This window comes from Ostrinia nubilalis, chromosome 7, assembly GCF_963855985.1.
Source record: "Ostrinia nubilalis chromosome 7, ilOstNubi1.1, whole genome shotgun sequence".
In the NCBI taxonomy this organism is placed as follows: Eukaryota; Metazoa; Arthropoda; class Insecta; order Lepidoptera; family Crambidae; genus Ostrinia; species Ostrinia nubilalis.
This window is the reverse complement of record NC_087094.1, coordinates 11,801,511-11,817,424: the sequence shown is the minus strand read 5'-3', so window position 1 is coordinate 11,817,424 and position 15,914 is coordinate 11,801,511. Positions and strand designations below refer to the sequence as shown.

Genomic DNA, 15,914 nt, shown 5'->3' with positions numbered 1-15,914 from the left:
ATTTTAGATCTCTACATAATGTGTATAAACAAAATCGTTCCTTCTATCTGTAATTTAGAACTTCTAAAATACTCAACGCACTTCATCAATAGTAATTCAAGCTTATTACTTAAATTGCACTCGTGTGGAGAGGTCGGGGCTGGTCGCTAATTTATTAGAATAGGGACGTACCTAAAACTTAGAAGTTTCCTGACCGCTTGCAGCTTGTTTCTAATTATGTACTACAAACGAGAATGTGCAATGTGCATGTACTTTCCATATATTTTTTTATAATTATTTGTAACATCTGTTCGTTCAGAATGTGACTGTGAAAGATGTTTCCATTTGTAAAACAACTGACGAGCTAATGTCAACATGAAGCAGCCCGCAAACAATCGGGTTCCCAGTAATGGCCGCCCCCGATACCGTGTAATGCATTTAGTAGAGCCATGTGACAGACTAAACAGTTACCCCATCCCATTGTTAACGCCCGATCTCATTATTGAGACCCTTTAACTTCAATTTCAATGTTGGATAGACACTAACGAATTTGGTATGATCATTGAGACCGGACCCCCATGATGATGATGATGTCTTGAGGTAATATTTTTCCATAGAGCCATTAATACCTTTGTACCCTTTAAACATCATCTTATCTCCATCATACTTACAAAACACTGTGTTTAAACCGCCAATAACATAATAAGATGTTTTAACTGCATGCTTTCACAAAGGCTCCTACTATCCTATCCTACTAGTCCTACTAATATTATAAAGGCGAAAGTTTGGATGTCTGGATGTTTGTTACTCTTTCACGCAAAAACGACTCAACGGATTTTGATGAAACTTTGCAGTATTATTGTTTATAACCCAGAATAACATATAGGCTATAATTTATGACGATCTGGACAAACTAAATTTCACGCGTGTAAAGCCGCGGGCAAAAGCTAGTTTTTAATAATGTGCACACACTTTATTCTTAGTCAACCCCTAGTCACCATACTCGATAGAAATGGACGTCTCTTTTCCCTTTAAATTGAGCTGTCTGATCTCTTTATGCTTTATGGTATAGGGTTTGCCTACGGCACCCAGGAGAGTAGATAATGCTTGACTGGTGTGTATTACAAATGCTACACTACTACACGCACAAGAATAGAAAATGACATTATATTCACATTCTAATAACAGTTTTCATATTAAATGCTTAATTAAGCGCCAGTGTTGTAAAACTTTAGAAAGAAGCGCTAAAATTTTTGTATAAATGTCTCATAATCTCTTAAACATTATAAACGAATACAAAATGCATAAATTGACAAGGAGCTTCGAGAAACTTTGAACTTAAAGAAGTTTTAGCTAGCACTAGTGTCTATTTTAAGTGCTCTAAAGTCACTTAAATCTACCTGCAACAAAGTGCACTGCTTAGGCTGGGTTGCACCACCTAACTTTGACTGTAACTATAACGATAACCGGTGTTTTTGTATGGAATTTGATGATTTTTGACGTTTGTCAAAGTTAAAATTAGATGGTACAACCCAGCCTTAGTGCTGAGGAAGGAACTTAACATCACGACGTGTTCTTCTACTAAAAGTCTAACGCCCGTATTCACAAACATTACTATGAGGTCTCATACTGCTCGTGGACACACAGGGTGACACGCGAACCAATCACAGAGCTTTATTCAACGCTGTGCGTTCGATTTGCTCCTTCACTTAAATGGCAAGTATTGTTTGTGTATACGGGCGTAAGATACCTACCTAAAATACGAATTTTGTCTGTTATTTCAATCAAGTAGGCTAAAATATCCTTTAGCTGGACATTAACGGATGTAAAAAATAATTATTTTTGATCAATCTCTACTAAAATTAATTTATGTAAGTATTTAAAAAGTTTAATATTATACTTACAGTTTAACAAGACATGTCATTATGATCGGGAATTTTCATTCGGTTACGTCAAATTAATGTTATGTAGGTAGTAAATATATTAAAATTTAAAAAACTAATTGCATTCTACTTCACTTACTTATAGCCATATCAATTTCCTTTCTTACGAAAAAATCATCCGGTAGTTTTATCAAACTAAACACCGTGCATATAAAATAAAAAGGTACTAATGACTTATTGATTTTTATACTTCATACTATTGATCGATATAATTAACATCCAATTTAATACTTGTGATTGATGTTTATAAGGCAGGTACAAATCAAATTAATTTCCCTTTTTAAACGCGTACTAAATGGCAAATATTTAGGCTGAGTTGCACCAGCTTACTTTAACAAACGTCAAAACTGAGTCAAACTCCATACAAAATGCACTGGTTATTGTTAAAGTTACTATTAAAATAAGTTGGTGTATCTCAGCCTTAGGTTGCGTTGTACACAGTAGTTTGACAGATTTTTGACGTTTTTTAAAGTTAAAGTAAGATGGTGCAACCCAGCCTACATTCCTTCTTTAACAATTGATCGAACGTCAACAATCAGAATCCCACTTGTCACGTATCTGGTCGTTACGGCCCAAATAGCTCCATTTGTTGGCGCCAAGTATTTTCTCATGGTCTCTTTTGTAGGTCAATTTAACCGAACCGTCAATAAAACGATAGTTATCCATCCATTAAATTCGTGACTAAAATAGTTAACAATAGATGAAGAACGATCTTAAAACTGAATTAAAGTTTACATAGAGTTACGTAAACCTTAATTAAACTTGTAAGAAAGTAAATCTAAAGTCAGTAGCATGGTAAAAGCAAAAATATGAAAATCACGTTTATCCATGATTAAGTAGTACATAATAATATTTTATGTTCAATTTTGGTGTTTCAATGTAATAATGTGTTCTTGTTTCATTTATTTAACTGTCATTTGTGTAACTTCTACTAAGGTATAAGTTTGACCTCATTGCTAACTTGTATTTTATGTTAATTAAATTCAAACTATAGACGTCCCACATAAAATCCAAACACAATATGCCACAAAAGCTTTTCACTCGCTGCATAATATTATAGATCTTTCGACCGATTAAACTTACATTTTGCTGTTCGAATACCGGCACGAAACGGAGAACTATTTTCTTCACTAAAACTAAACTTCACACGGCACTAGCAATGTTCCGTAAATTCCTGCTTGTTTACTATGTTCACTTACACAAATTGCAACAATGTGCATTAAATAATAAACAATATTCGAGCGAGGTTTGAACACGTTCGCTTAGCTTAACTACTCGTGCACCATGGAAGCATAAATCCAAAAGCTGTGTGTTTTGAGATGCACGGTGTTTTTGTTCGGTGCAAGAGCGAGACGGGACGAAAAACAACATAAGCTTTCGTGGAAGTTCGGCTCGCTCCGTGCATCGCCATCGGCGGTCGAGTTCAGAGGTTGGGATAGTATGGAATGGACGATATTTTTTTGAGAAATACCTATATTCTTTAAGGCTTTAAAAAACACTTAATCAAGATTTTTATAATATCTATTTCTACTACGAATACTCGTATAAACCACACACGTATAGAAACTTAGTTTCAAACAAAAACTATTTAATTATGTTACTGATAGGTATTAATTACAATGAGGAAGATGTAAATCAAAATTTATTCCCCTTTTTCAGCCCTAACAAAAACTTTAAGCTAAAATAAGACTAACTGTGAAAAAATTTTGTTGATATCACGAAAATTGAATATTTTATAAGCAAATCAATATGGGAACGCGCGAAAACTGATAGCACCCCTGGAATACGGGCGGTGACGTCACACCGCTCGTTGGGCAACGACGGACGGGCCCGGGCGGCGCGGGTGCTAGCTGCGCTCTGTAAACTTATTTTCGTTCATTTCGATACATTTTTTATTTATATTAACCGTATCTGATGCCAACCAAATAATCTTACGAAAGTAGATTTACTTATGGTTGTGGATACTTTCAGAAAACATGCAAAGTACCTTTATTATTGCAGAAATCCAAGGGCTAAAACTTGCAAGGTAAGTGAACCTATTATTATGGATGCAATAAATAATTGAGTATTTAGTATTTACGCTTTTTGTAGTATTTGACGTAGATTATAAAAGTTATATCTAGTTTAAAAGTAAAAGTACTAGTGCTGTCAGTCAGATTGCTGGGGGTTATCGATAAAAAATTATACCCATCAATAATTTAGCAACGTTAAGTCTTAATATTTTATTTTTACAGAGTTGGACGATCACGTCCAGTCGTGTTATAGACTACTAACTATCCAACTATCGAATTATGGACATAATGTAATACTCGTAGGGTAAGTTTATTTGAAAATACTATATCCGCAGTGTACAATAAAAACAAGAGTTACACCTGAACACAAAGTTAGAGCTACGGCATATCATTGTACATTTGTTTGTGCTGAAGATAACGAATAAATTGGAAAATCTGGAATGCGGAGGTTTTGCAGCAAGCAATGAAGAATGCAAACATACAATGGCATTAATTGGTTTTAAGGTTATATGTATAGACGTAGTGAAGATCCCGCTTGTACCGAAGTAGCGTGCTATTGGAGGAAACCAAAACTGTTGTGCAAGTTGGATCTCAGCTAAAATTTGAACTGCCTTGTATAGGCAGTATAAAAATATATGTGTCAGTAGTACTACCACCATAACCATCTGACACAAAGATCAGTCCATCGGGCTTGATGATTTTTTGTTCACTTTAAAAAGTTATTAGTAGGTATAAACTTTGTAACTTTCTATGGAATCAGTGAACGATCATGAATCGCAAGTAAGGTACAGTCAGTTTTGTCACAGTTAAAACTGGTTTCTAACTCTATCGAGGTTCGTCAACGTTTTTCCTGATTTTTATAGTTTGAGTCTGTTACGTCTTTCTTTTTCTGTTCTACTTGAATCTTCGTATCTCTCGTCTTTATTTCTATTGCAGATAACTCTATTCGGCGTACTACGCTACGTGCCCTAGCTGCCCATTGCCATTTCAGCTTGCTAATCCGTCAGGCTATGTCAGTGACTTTATTTGTCAACAATCTCGAGAATCAAGCTCCGAAACGAAACTGAGTAGGGCGCAGTTCGACAAAAGCTTCATTTTGTTCGTATTCATCCGAATGCCTACCTGTTCCGATATATTCGATTAAGGACTTTGAGCATTGTGCCGAGGTCTTCCAGCAACTCTGCCATGAGTGCCATGACCACAATATCGTCAGCAACGGTCGTCGTTTCAGCCAAATGACGTCCACTGCTGGACAAAGGCCTCCCCCAAGGTTTTCCACAATGAACGGTCCTGCGCTGCCCGCATCCAGGCTCTTCCCGCGACCTTTACCAGATCGTCGGTCCACCTAGTAGGAGGCCTGCCCACGCTACGTTTTCCAGCCCGTGGTCGCCACTCGAGAACTTTCCTGCCCCAACGGCCATCGTCTCTACGAGCTATGTGCCCCGCCCACTGCCACTTGATTTTAACGGCACGCACAGAGCAACGGTAGCGATAATTAATATGGCACCGCTGGAGAGACTGCAGCACTGCCCAAGTTTCGATCGAATAGAAGGCCTTCTTCTCATATTCCACGAACGTCAAGCATAGTGGCAAGTTATACTCCTTCCATAGTTTTCTGTATAACCTGCCGCAGCTCTGCCCCAGGCAGAAAGGTTCTGGAGTGGAGACTACGTACCGGAAAACACAGCGTGGGACGTCCACCCACAAGGTGGACCGACGACCTGATAAAGATAGCAGGGAGGCGCTGGATGCAGGCCTCTACCAACTGTGCGATATTATGTGGAAGTTATTGAAGGAGGCTATGTTCAGCAGTGGACGTCCTGTGGCTGAGATGACGATGATGATGACGATAACTCTATTCTAGAGTATTATTATCTCTTTGACTTCCACAGGCGGATTGTCACAAGAATAAGAAGTATGTCATGTGTAAATACATTTTGTTCGTATAGATTTTTATCGATAACTCGATGAAGCGACAACATTATTTTACCACCATAAAACATAGTCAATAACAAGGGATAAAGTAGGTAGAGAGTTTTTAGTATTGTCTTATTGTCTTTAAAGTTTCAAAGGATTCAATTTACTTTAAGTAACCCATCTGCGTGCGTACCTCGTGTTTTGTTTCTCTTATTTTTTGTCCACTGTTTCAAATAAAATGTCACTAAAATACTTAATAAAAAATTTGTAATGAAAAATATACAATGGTAGGTGTTTTGTCTTTAGGTAGGTACTCGCATTAAAATGATCTTTGCAATAATATCGACTGGTTTTTGTAGATAACGCTTTCTCCCTTTTCGTTAACTTACACCATTTATGTATTTCTCAACTTTTCTTAGCTTTAAAAGTATTTTTCTGGGGCACTAACCATTGTATTAGTATAAAAGGGTTATTATACAATATCTGCATGGTATTTTTTTCTCCATAATTCTATAAAACTCGAAATGACTGCACGAGTCTATGAGCGCTCGAAGGAGCAATACCATCCTGGCGGAGGTAACGGGCGGTGTGACGTCACGCGCTAAACGGTCAAGTGCGAGTTGATTTTTAAAACATCCAACTTTGAATGCCCATAGAAAATTCAGTTTTTGAGATATCGAAAAAATTCTTTTACTAATATTTTTTATATTTTATGTTTGATCTTTTTACATTATAAAATAATTACACTCATCTTCCTCATTGTATTTTCTAATATTAACTTTAGAATAAGTAACACTTTAATTAAGCGCCATCAAAAATGATATTTCAAAAAACAAATGTTAATAAATGCTGTACATAAAATAATGTCCTTGTAATAAACATTTTATAATAATAATAATATGTTTCATGTATACGAAGACAATATTTAACCTTGTCACGTCATTTCTAAACGCCCCCGCTAATAATGCCCCATTGTTATCCTGATTGCACATTCCGATAGGGGTTATAAAGGGTTAACTTGTTTAGAGGAAAAGTGGCTCTTATTATTAGGTTCGCGAGAGATGAGTTTTGTAAAACAGTAATGTACAAAACATATAAGGGGAAGTCACTGTTATGACAGTTCTGAGACTCTGGGAAGATATTAAATGAATTTTATCGAAATAAGTAGGTACTTTACCACTTTAAAAGCGAAATATTATACTTTGCGGTTTCTACTGTATTGGATAAGGGGGAAAGTCGATTTAGACTCAGGCCGAAAATATAATTTAGTTCCATTGTAAAGCAATACAAATGAACTTTTTGTCTTATATTTCGACTTAACCTATAATCTCTAAAATATCAGAGTTAGGTATTGTGAATTAGTAATATTTAATAATACATTTATAGTTGTATAGTAGGCTACAGACAATAGAAAATCAATCAATCTAAGAAATTATCTACCATTTATGGCTTTTACCATTTTTGACTGCGTCATGTCCATAATAACCTCTCGCCATCGATCGTAAACGTTGAATGGACAGCAGATGGGGGCGTACGGAATAGTACTATGGGTAGTGTCTCGAATGTCCCATGCTTTCCTATTATTCCACCATCATACGAGCCGACTCACACGCTACGTCATTGTCCCGGAAATCGTTCCTTATTCAATCTGGATATTTTATTTTTGATGTGATGGCTCACAGTCGCTTTGAACTGTAATAAAAGTAGACTCGTAATTTTTTTCTGATACCACATGTAGTTTTTATTTTTATGTTTTAGAGCTAAAGATCTTTATAAATAAACACTAGTCATTGATGTGTGTCATATGTTTAAAAAAATATCTTAGGTAGAATTTAAGACACATTCATATGAACGACGGCACCGTGGTGGACGGCAACGGCATTTGTAATTTTGCAGCAAACAAAAACAATGGTCAAAAGTCAAAACAGGGCCGACAAAAGTGATTTGAGTTATTTTAAACAAGTTCTTTATAAAGCTGAACTAAAACAAACTGTTTTAGATATTTTCATAAGAAGCCATAAGCCAAAATTAATAGCTGTTGTTTAAATTGCTCCCTGTATAAGTTTTGAAAGCTTCTAAGAATATTACATTACACCATGCTAAACCCATTGAGCGTCGGTAGATCCAAACAAACACTATCATGCGCGTGCGCTCTTGGCACGCTGTTTACGTGACCGACAGCTGTCATAATAACAGGAGCTACGTGTAAGTCGGTCACTTCAATCCTGTCGCTTCAAGGTTTCGTTTAAAAGCGACATGGTCGATGTCGGACTAGCCGAGTATTGCTGGTTCGAACGTTGGGAACCCACTCGTGACACAAACATATTTTGGGTACATATTTATTTGGCTTTGTATGTACCTACCTACAACAAGGGTTAACGAGTCTATTAGTAATTTGTATTGCACATTATCTAATACCAAATATAAAAAATAACCCAATGAAGACCTAAGTATGTTACCTATAATAATCTAAGGATAGTGCACGTACGTTTTTTGGAAGTAGCTTTAGACCAAGTAAGTAACTATTTACTTGAGTTGAGTGCCACTTAAGCTAGTAGACCTAGGGCCATGAGAATGAGATTAGGGTTACACAGTTTTGGTCATGGTCAGTAAAGACGTTAACAAAAACTTAATTTTAATTTTCAAAGTTATTTATATACTTATCTTGAAATATCACTAATCTGTTTAAAATCTTAATTATGATAAAAAGTTTGAATCATCTACTAGAATGTTGTGCTCTTAGTTCACTTTAAGTAATGCAACAAATTGTAGAGTCGTGAGCGATGATGGTGTAGTTGTACACTTACAAACGATATGAGATTTATATGAGTTATGCTAACGGGTTCTCATTCCCAGCCCACTAGCGGTTTGACGCCTTTTCATAGTGACCTTTTATTTACACGCTATCTCTACATTGCATTGCTACCGTTTCTACTTTCGAGGCTCTAGCTCAATTATATTGCGAGAAATGTATATCTTCATATAAGCAGTATATGCCCCATTGAAAAAGTACATGTTTTTTACATTTCTTTTTCATTGCCTGTTCTATTAGGTAGGACATCGCTGTACCCACTTACATACAGTTACAGGTACAATAAGTTTTTTTTATTCCATTACTTCAAAATTAACATCGATATGCTATCCCATTACCAACTTGGCAGCCTTTTTTTGTCAATTAATATGAACTTAAACTTTGTCAAGTTAAAATACCCCATAGATTTGATATAGTAAAGAAACCTATGATGTCTATAGGTCAAATCTAATGAAAATTGAGTTTTACAACAAAACTAGCAGGCCAAGGGAAAAACTGAGGTTCTTTTTAATATTCCTGACCTTCTTTTATGAAGGAAAATAATTGTGTTACATACACCCAGCTCTATGTATATTATAGTGCAGATTAGTGCAAGCCATGCCCTTGTATACAAACACGTTAGTAATCGCTTTTGCACAAATATATAAATAGTTAAAGGGCTTCTTCCAAACAAGTATTCTTATGCCCCAGTTCCATCATACAGAAACTTATCGGTTTCTGTATCACACTTGGTTCGTGCCGGAAGCCGGTTCAGCGACCGCTTTATGTAATCACAATGCACGTCTGCAAGGGGCAGAAATTACAAGATATCAATGCGTTTAGTTATGTTCGACGTGAGTGAACATTTGTACTTTAATTTAATTGAATGATTCAGGTTTTTTTTTCTCAGCAGACTCTACCACAGATAACATAATCTACGTAGGTCCGTATCGTTCTCAGTAGTCGTAAAAAAGGTTACATAATGATATCAATGTTTAGGCTAGGTAATGTATTGTATGAATGTATTATGACCTCGAATGAGCTGAGACATTGCAAAATTTGCAAACAAACAAAAAACTTGGGTTTAGTTAATGACATAACTGAAAAAAAAAACTTATCAATAGAAGGGTAATAATCATCGTTGAAGCTGATGGATCCTCGACTGAAGGGGCACACGTACACGTGCTACCCTATTTGATCTGGGTACTCTGGCAGATTTAATTGCAAAATGTAATTAGCACTTTAAAATGTGTTAAAACCGTCAATGGTAACTAACCGAACTGTGCTTTTACAAAAAGTAACATTCGATTCGATACCGATAAATGTTAGCGAAAATGAACGCTTTTTACACAAAGCTTTTCAAACGTTTCTTAGCGAAGCTCATCACTCAACAACTTAATGAAGTTAGTTACTGATTAATGTGTTTGAGTAGGAAATTAAGGATACTCGTAGTCATGAATGCAATGCTGTCATATTTTCTTACAATCTACATCACAATTTGATTACCTAAACTAACTTTTAGTACTTAAGCATTGTTTATGTCATCTCAGACGCACGTTTGATTACATAACTGATTAATTCATACCCCAGACAAGGTACAGTAAAATGTAAACAGAAGCGAGCCCGTCAAAGGGCGTTCATTATGCAGCGCATCGGAGACCGCCCCCGCCGGATATTGCCGGCAAAACGCTACGTGCAAACTTTGACAACGTGGCGTGGTGTACTGGCAGGCAGTGCTATAGCGATAAAGGTAAGAATGAGGGTTTTCGCGATTGAAAAATCCGCCAGATGGTGGTGGATTTTGACATATCTGTCAATGTCATGTCAAAATAACCAATCATGCAGCATTTGGACCTCGCGTCTACGTATTGCGATCTGGCGGATATTTCATTAGCGAAAACCCTCATTAAAAAATCATTACTTTTTTTTCTTTTTCTTTTTTTAATGGCTCGCGCGGCTTGCGCATTTGCCAATGTCAAGGTAGGAAAACGGATGTCAATAAAAAAGCAGAATTTCGGAATTTAGGGCCAAGATCAGTATAGGTAGGTAGGAACTGAAAACGTTACTTATTCTTACACCAAATAAAGTTGTATAGTCAGCGTCAAATAGTTCGTGACATTCAAAGTGGCCAAAAAGTTGAAAACCCAACCTTATTCCAATTCTAATAAAAACGTGTTGCAAACTTATTAGTTACTTTGAGTGTCGCGAACTACTATTTGACGCTGACTGTAACCAAAATTCTGGACTTTTAAATTATTTTTTTTATATCCACTATGAGGAAGCTCTTGGCCTGTATCTCACCTGATGATAAGAGATGATCAGGGCGAAGGTAGCGGGGATATTAGAGTCCCCGCTAACCCCTCAAAATGTATGCTTGTATTAGGAGTACTTACCATAATTTAAATACTTAGTCCAGAATTCCTGAAATCTGCCGGACCTATTGACTCGTAATAATAAAGCGTTGCATTGCACAAATCAGTCGTCCGTGTCGTTTTTAACCTATAATGGTTTGACAACGTTGTGTAGAGAGTGACTGAATATCTAGGCAGCGCTATATTCAATTCATACTAAATCAAGTCTTATTATTATTTGTTTCTATTTTGGTTACTAAATTTTCTAAAATTTATAGCTTAGCTAGGTAAGATGTCACAAGCCTTAAAATGCTTCTATCTACTCTATTTTCCTGTCGCTGACTCTGCATAAATGCACAACATAATCATTTTAAGTTTCAGTAAACAGGATCTCCTTTGAAAATATCTAGAGACATTAATATTATACAGTGTGAGTCACGTTAAAGTGTACATATGAAAATAGATGAAACTAGACCTATTTTTATCGACAAAAAAGTGGTCAAAAATTTTTTGAGATTTTTTTTTAATTTTTTATAGAACTTTTTTTCTTTCAAGTACTTATTGTAAAGAAAACGTAATAACTTTTAAACCAAGAGGTATATCCTGATAAAATAAAAACACTAATAATGCTAAATAACAGACGATACTAAAAAAATACATAAAATACTTAGAAAATGCCAACAAATAATAAAAAATGATACTTTTTGATTAAAATCTGCTTAAAAATTCGTGGTTTTTTGGTTATTTGATAAATTTCTCCAAAAAATGCCCCTATAAAAGGTGGTTTTTATTACTTTGAATTATTTTCTATCGTATTACCTTTGTAAAACCAAAAATCGCATGTCTCTATCCCTATCACAACATTTGCTATGATCGTTTTGAACTAATATGAATATGATGTACCTACGACGAACTAAAATATTCATTTGTTTTTTATTGATACCAATTTTTGATAGGCATTTGTTTTTTGATGCAATTCCTAAATAGAACCCTTTTGATATTCATTTGTTTTTAGATGACAAGCAGTTATTGAAATTTTTTTTTGTTGGTGGCCAGTTACTAAGTTTGGGTAAACAAGTTTTAATTAGGAATTCTTAAAGTGTATGTTTATAATGTTAAGTTTTCGTGGCATGATTCGCATGCTGAAAATAAGACGGTTCGTACCTGAGTGCTTATTTTAAAAAATACCTATTATCAGTAAAGCTTAACGTTTTTTAGTCTCAAAATGTAACTCTAATTACTTTAAAAGATTATGTAGGTGTTCAGAAGCGGCAAGACTTTAAAAGCAGTCTAGTGAGCGATATTCATAAATTAAATAGAAAAAAACAGCTGTGTGCCCGTAAAACAAAAGTTTTACAACAGTATGCACAACTTTAATGCACTATTGTTCTGCTTCTCAGAACGATTTGCGATTTTTCTTCAGAAGTAAGTAGACACTCGCATCTTCAGGGAATTGTAAAACAATCGAATATTGCTTAATACTTTTTGTGTGAGTTATGTGAGTGAAATTATGCCACGTAGTTTTTTACCTGCAGAATAATTTCTGAGAATTCAAAAGCGGCTGACAAATTACCAACATTCTTCCTCTTTAAATCTTAAATAAATTATTACTATAAGTGTCAGAACCAGAACAACTAAAAAAACTAAGAAATAATACCTAGGTACCTATGTTATACTCTTTAGAATTTACTCATACCTATAACTTGCATGGAAAAACATCCTTCAGTTACATACGAGTATCTTCCAGTGCCACATAAATTTCTCAACACGGAACTCCTAAAGTCTTCGTATAAAATAAAAGCAAATTACATTCTGGAGAGCCCATTGCAAGTGTGAGCCAGATTAATTAGATCCCTTCCTGCGATAGTCATGGTTTCTTCCATCCACTTCACACACGGAGGGGAGATTCCCTACCCGTTTAAAAATTATTCATTTACACATTCCCATCTTTACAACGAAGATCTAAAGTCCAAATTTGTGGAACCCAAAGCAGAGAGGTGTAAGTTCTCTTTGTTTTAAATCGCTCGTGGGGACTATTATTTGCTTTAATTAAGCTATCGAGACCAAAATTGGGATATAAATTTATCAATCCTTAGTTTAACTCGTAAATTTAAATAATGAAGTTTAAAAGCTCATTCCTTACCTGCTTAGCCAAGAACCAATTTAAAAAATCCAAATTATTTTTTTAATATAAGCACTTTATCCATACTCAATGAAATCTAAAGTCTGAATCAACACTTTTTCACTGCTCGAAGCCTTATTTTCAAATTAATAAAACATTATTGACACAAACACTCGTTTGCCGCGCGACTAATCGCGATAAAGCCAAGAGCACACTGCTGCGCAATGTCAGCGCGTTATGTCACAGATCAACCTTGAACTCGGTTGATTATGTAAATTGCACTTTAAGATATCTTTGCGAACAAGTTTGCGCGTTTTGCAGTGTTTATAAACGCATCAAACGGTGATTGTGAAGCTGACATTGGGTGCTACAATGTATGTACGGTCATCTTTACAAATACACTTAAAAAGTAATTGACGGTCACCTTGTGTATGTTTAATAACTAGCAAAAAAGATTATACTGATAAACAAGTGTAAATACTTACATTATGTGAGCATAGAGCTGTAATTAGGTAGGATGTAAGTAGGTGGATAGAATTATGCATAACTAATGGTATAAAAATACAATCAGAATCTACTAGGTATATAAAAATAAGTCGGGTTTTCCTCCCTGACGCTATAACTCCAGAACGCACGAACCGATTTCCACGGTTTTGCATTCGTTGGAAAGGTCTCGGGCTCCGTGAGGTTTATAGCAATGAAAATTCGGGAAAAGGGGGTAAAACAGGATCCACGCGTACGAAGTCGCGGGCGGCCGCTAGTTTCTTATAAAATACCTAATACAAGACCTACAAGTTTCAGGCATCTGTTGTCCTCTATTGTTCGCTCTAGGACCAATAGCATGCAGATTTTATTATTTTACTTGCAACCATTTGCAAGTATAGTCCAGTCAATAAAGCATTATAGATGGAAAACTGTAGAACACAATTTCTGACTTCAGGACTTTATTTAGACTAGTTAGGAGGTGAACATAGCAAAAGTCCCCGCCCTTAGCCCTTGAGTCGGCGGGGAGAGGGGGGTTTAAAGGTGCCACTTTTCGGTTTTTCGCTTAATCCTCGGAAACTATGCGTCCTAGTGACATGACTACTTTGAACCAAAAAAAGCATATTCAATTTGCTACAGGTGAGATAGACAAGTTTTTCTATAAATTGTATAGTTTTCGCGGCATCTGCTCTAGAAGGTAGGTTTTGAACGTCAATACCTAAATAACCGTTTGAGGTATATTTATGAAATTTGAAGCTGATGTATATCTTGCAAGTCTCAATACATGAGCCAAATTTGAAGTGTTAATGCACAGCAGTTTTTGAATGATGAGAAGTCAAAAGTGGCTCTAATTGGTTCGTCTAAATATACGCACGGTGCAGTCCCCTCCCTGGAACTAGGCTTAACATGCTCCCGCATGTCTATAGTGTTTGCTCAATGTTGATTTAGTCGATTTTCTCCTGAAAGGAACATGTAAGACAACAATAAAATTTCCAATTTTACAGACCTTCTAGAGCAGATGCCGTAAAAACTATACAAGATATAGAAAAACTTGACGGTCTCACCTGTAGCAAATTGAATAAGCTTTTTTTGGTTCATAGTAGTCATGTCACTAGGACGCATAGTTTCCGAGGATTAAGCGAAAAACCGAAAAGTGGTACCTTTAAACCCCCCTCTCCCCGCCGGCTCAAGGGCTAAGGGCGGGGACTTTTGCTATGTTCACCACCTAACTAGGCTAAATAAAGTCCCGAGGTCAGAAATTGTGTTCCACGGATTTCTCTCTACACCGTCGTTAAGGCATTCATTGACTGGACTAGTAGTACGGTAGTACCTATGTATTTTCATTACTGGGCACAATATGTTTTAAAGAAGATAATCTTTATTTACCATAACTACAGGTAGATAAGGGACTTTACTTACTACCCAGGCAACCTTCTTTCCTTTCTTATAGTAAAAACGGTAGCTAGTCACGAATGAAGTTCATTCATTTAGCAAACGAATAACTGTTCTTCTGACATGTAAAATTCCCGCTCTAATAGACAACATCACGCCATTGAGGAAACAAAAACATTTGATAGACACTAAACAATGGCAGCCATTGAAGCTACCGTTTACATACAACGATTTTATGACCACTTTCGAAATAAATGTGCATTTTTGTACCTCTATAAACGCATAGTCGCGTTATAGAAGTACAAGAGGTAGAGGTCCCACCTCTCGTTCCCACCGCTGCAACTCTTGTAGGGATAGCCAGGATCTATACCTATAGCTTGACCGTCAATAAAACTTAGGGACTCTCAATAAATAACTGCAACAAAAAAAAACGTCATTACAAACCAGACAATGATCCATCAATACATCCAAACTTAAACGTCATAAATTAAACATAGGTGCGGTCATCGAATACCAAATATACATCATTAGACACTAACCAAATGTAGTAAGCAAAAATTAGTACTTAGTATACATCATGAGAAACTAACCAAATTTAGTAAACTAAAATTAGTACTTAGTCGTAGCAGCTACGTTATAGTCGACTCATGTAAATCCCACCTAATGAGAAAAAGTTTTAAACATACAATTGTGGGAATTCATGACGACAAACAGAAGGTTTGATGTCACCTCATGAGAATAGAATCTAATTCTGAAATCCTAATTACAAAGAAGCTCATTATTTATGTGGATGTGGCGAAACTCTTCATGTAATTAAAATGCAGTTCGAAACAATTGATGAATTGTTGTTTGTTGTCTATTCACAAACAAAATCTCAACATTGAAAATATTGAATTCCCTAAGGTTGGAATCGAACCCACGATT

The 15,914-nt window shown here is 35.8% G+C and overlaps 1 protein-coding gene across 7 annotated transcripts in view; it reads right to left on the bottom strand.

Annotated features, from left to right (window-relative positions):
• The window catches only part of LOC135073331 (proton channel OtopLc), a 56,264-nt gene that overhangs the window by 36,097 nt on the left and 4,253 nt on the right, over positions 1–15,914 (bottom strand). Inside the window, exon 1 of one of the 7 annotated variants that reach the window (XM_063967473.1) lies at positions 3,006–3,200. The exons of the other annotated variants lie outside the window; for them this stretch is intronic. The gene's annotated coding sequence lies outside the window, so the exon portion shown is untranslated. Of the gene's footprint in view, positions 1–3,005; positions 3,201–15,914 lie in introns of those variants that run through there. 7 annotated transcript variants of the gene reach the window in all.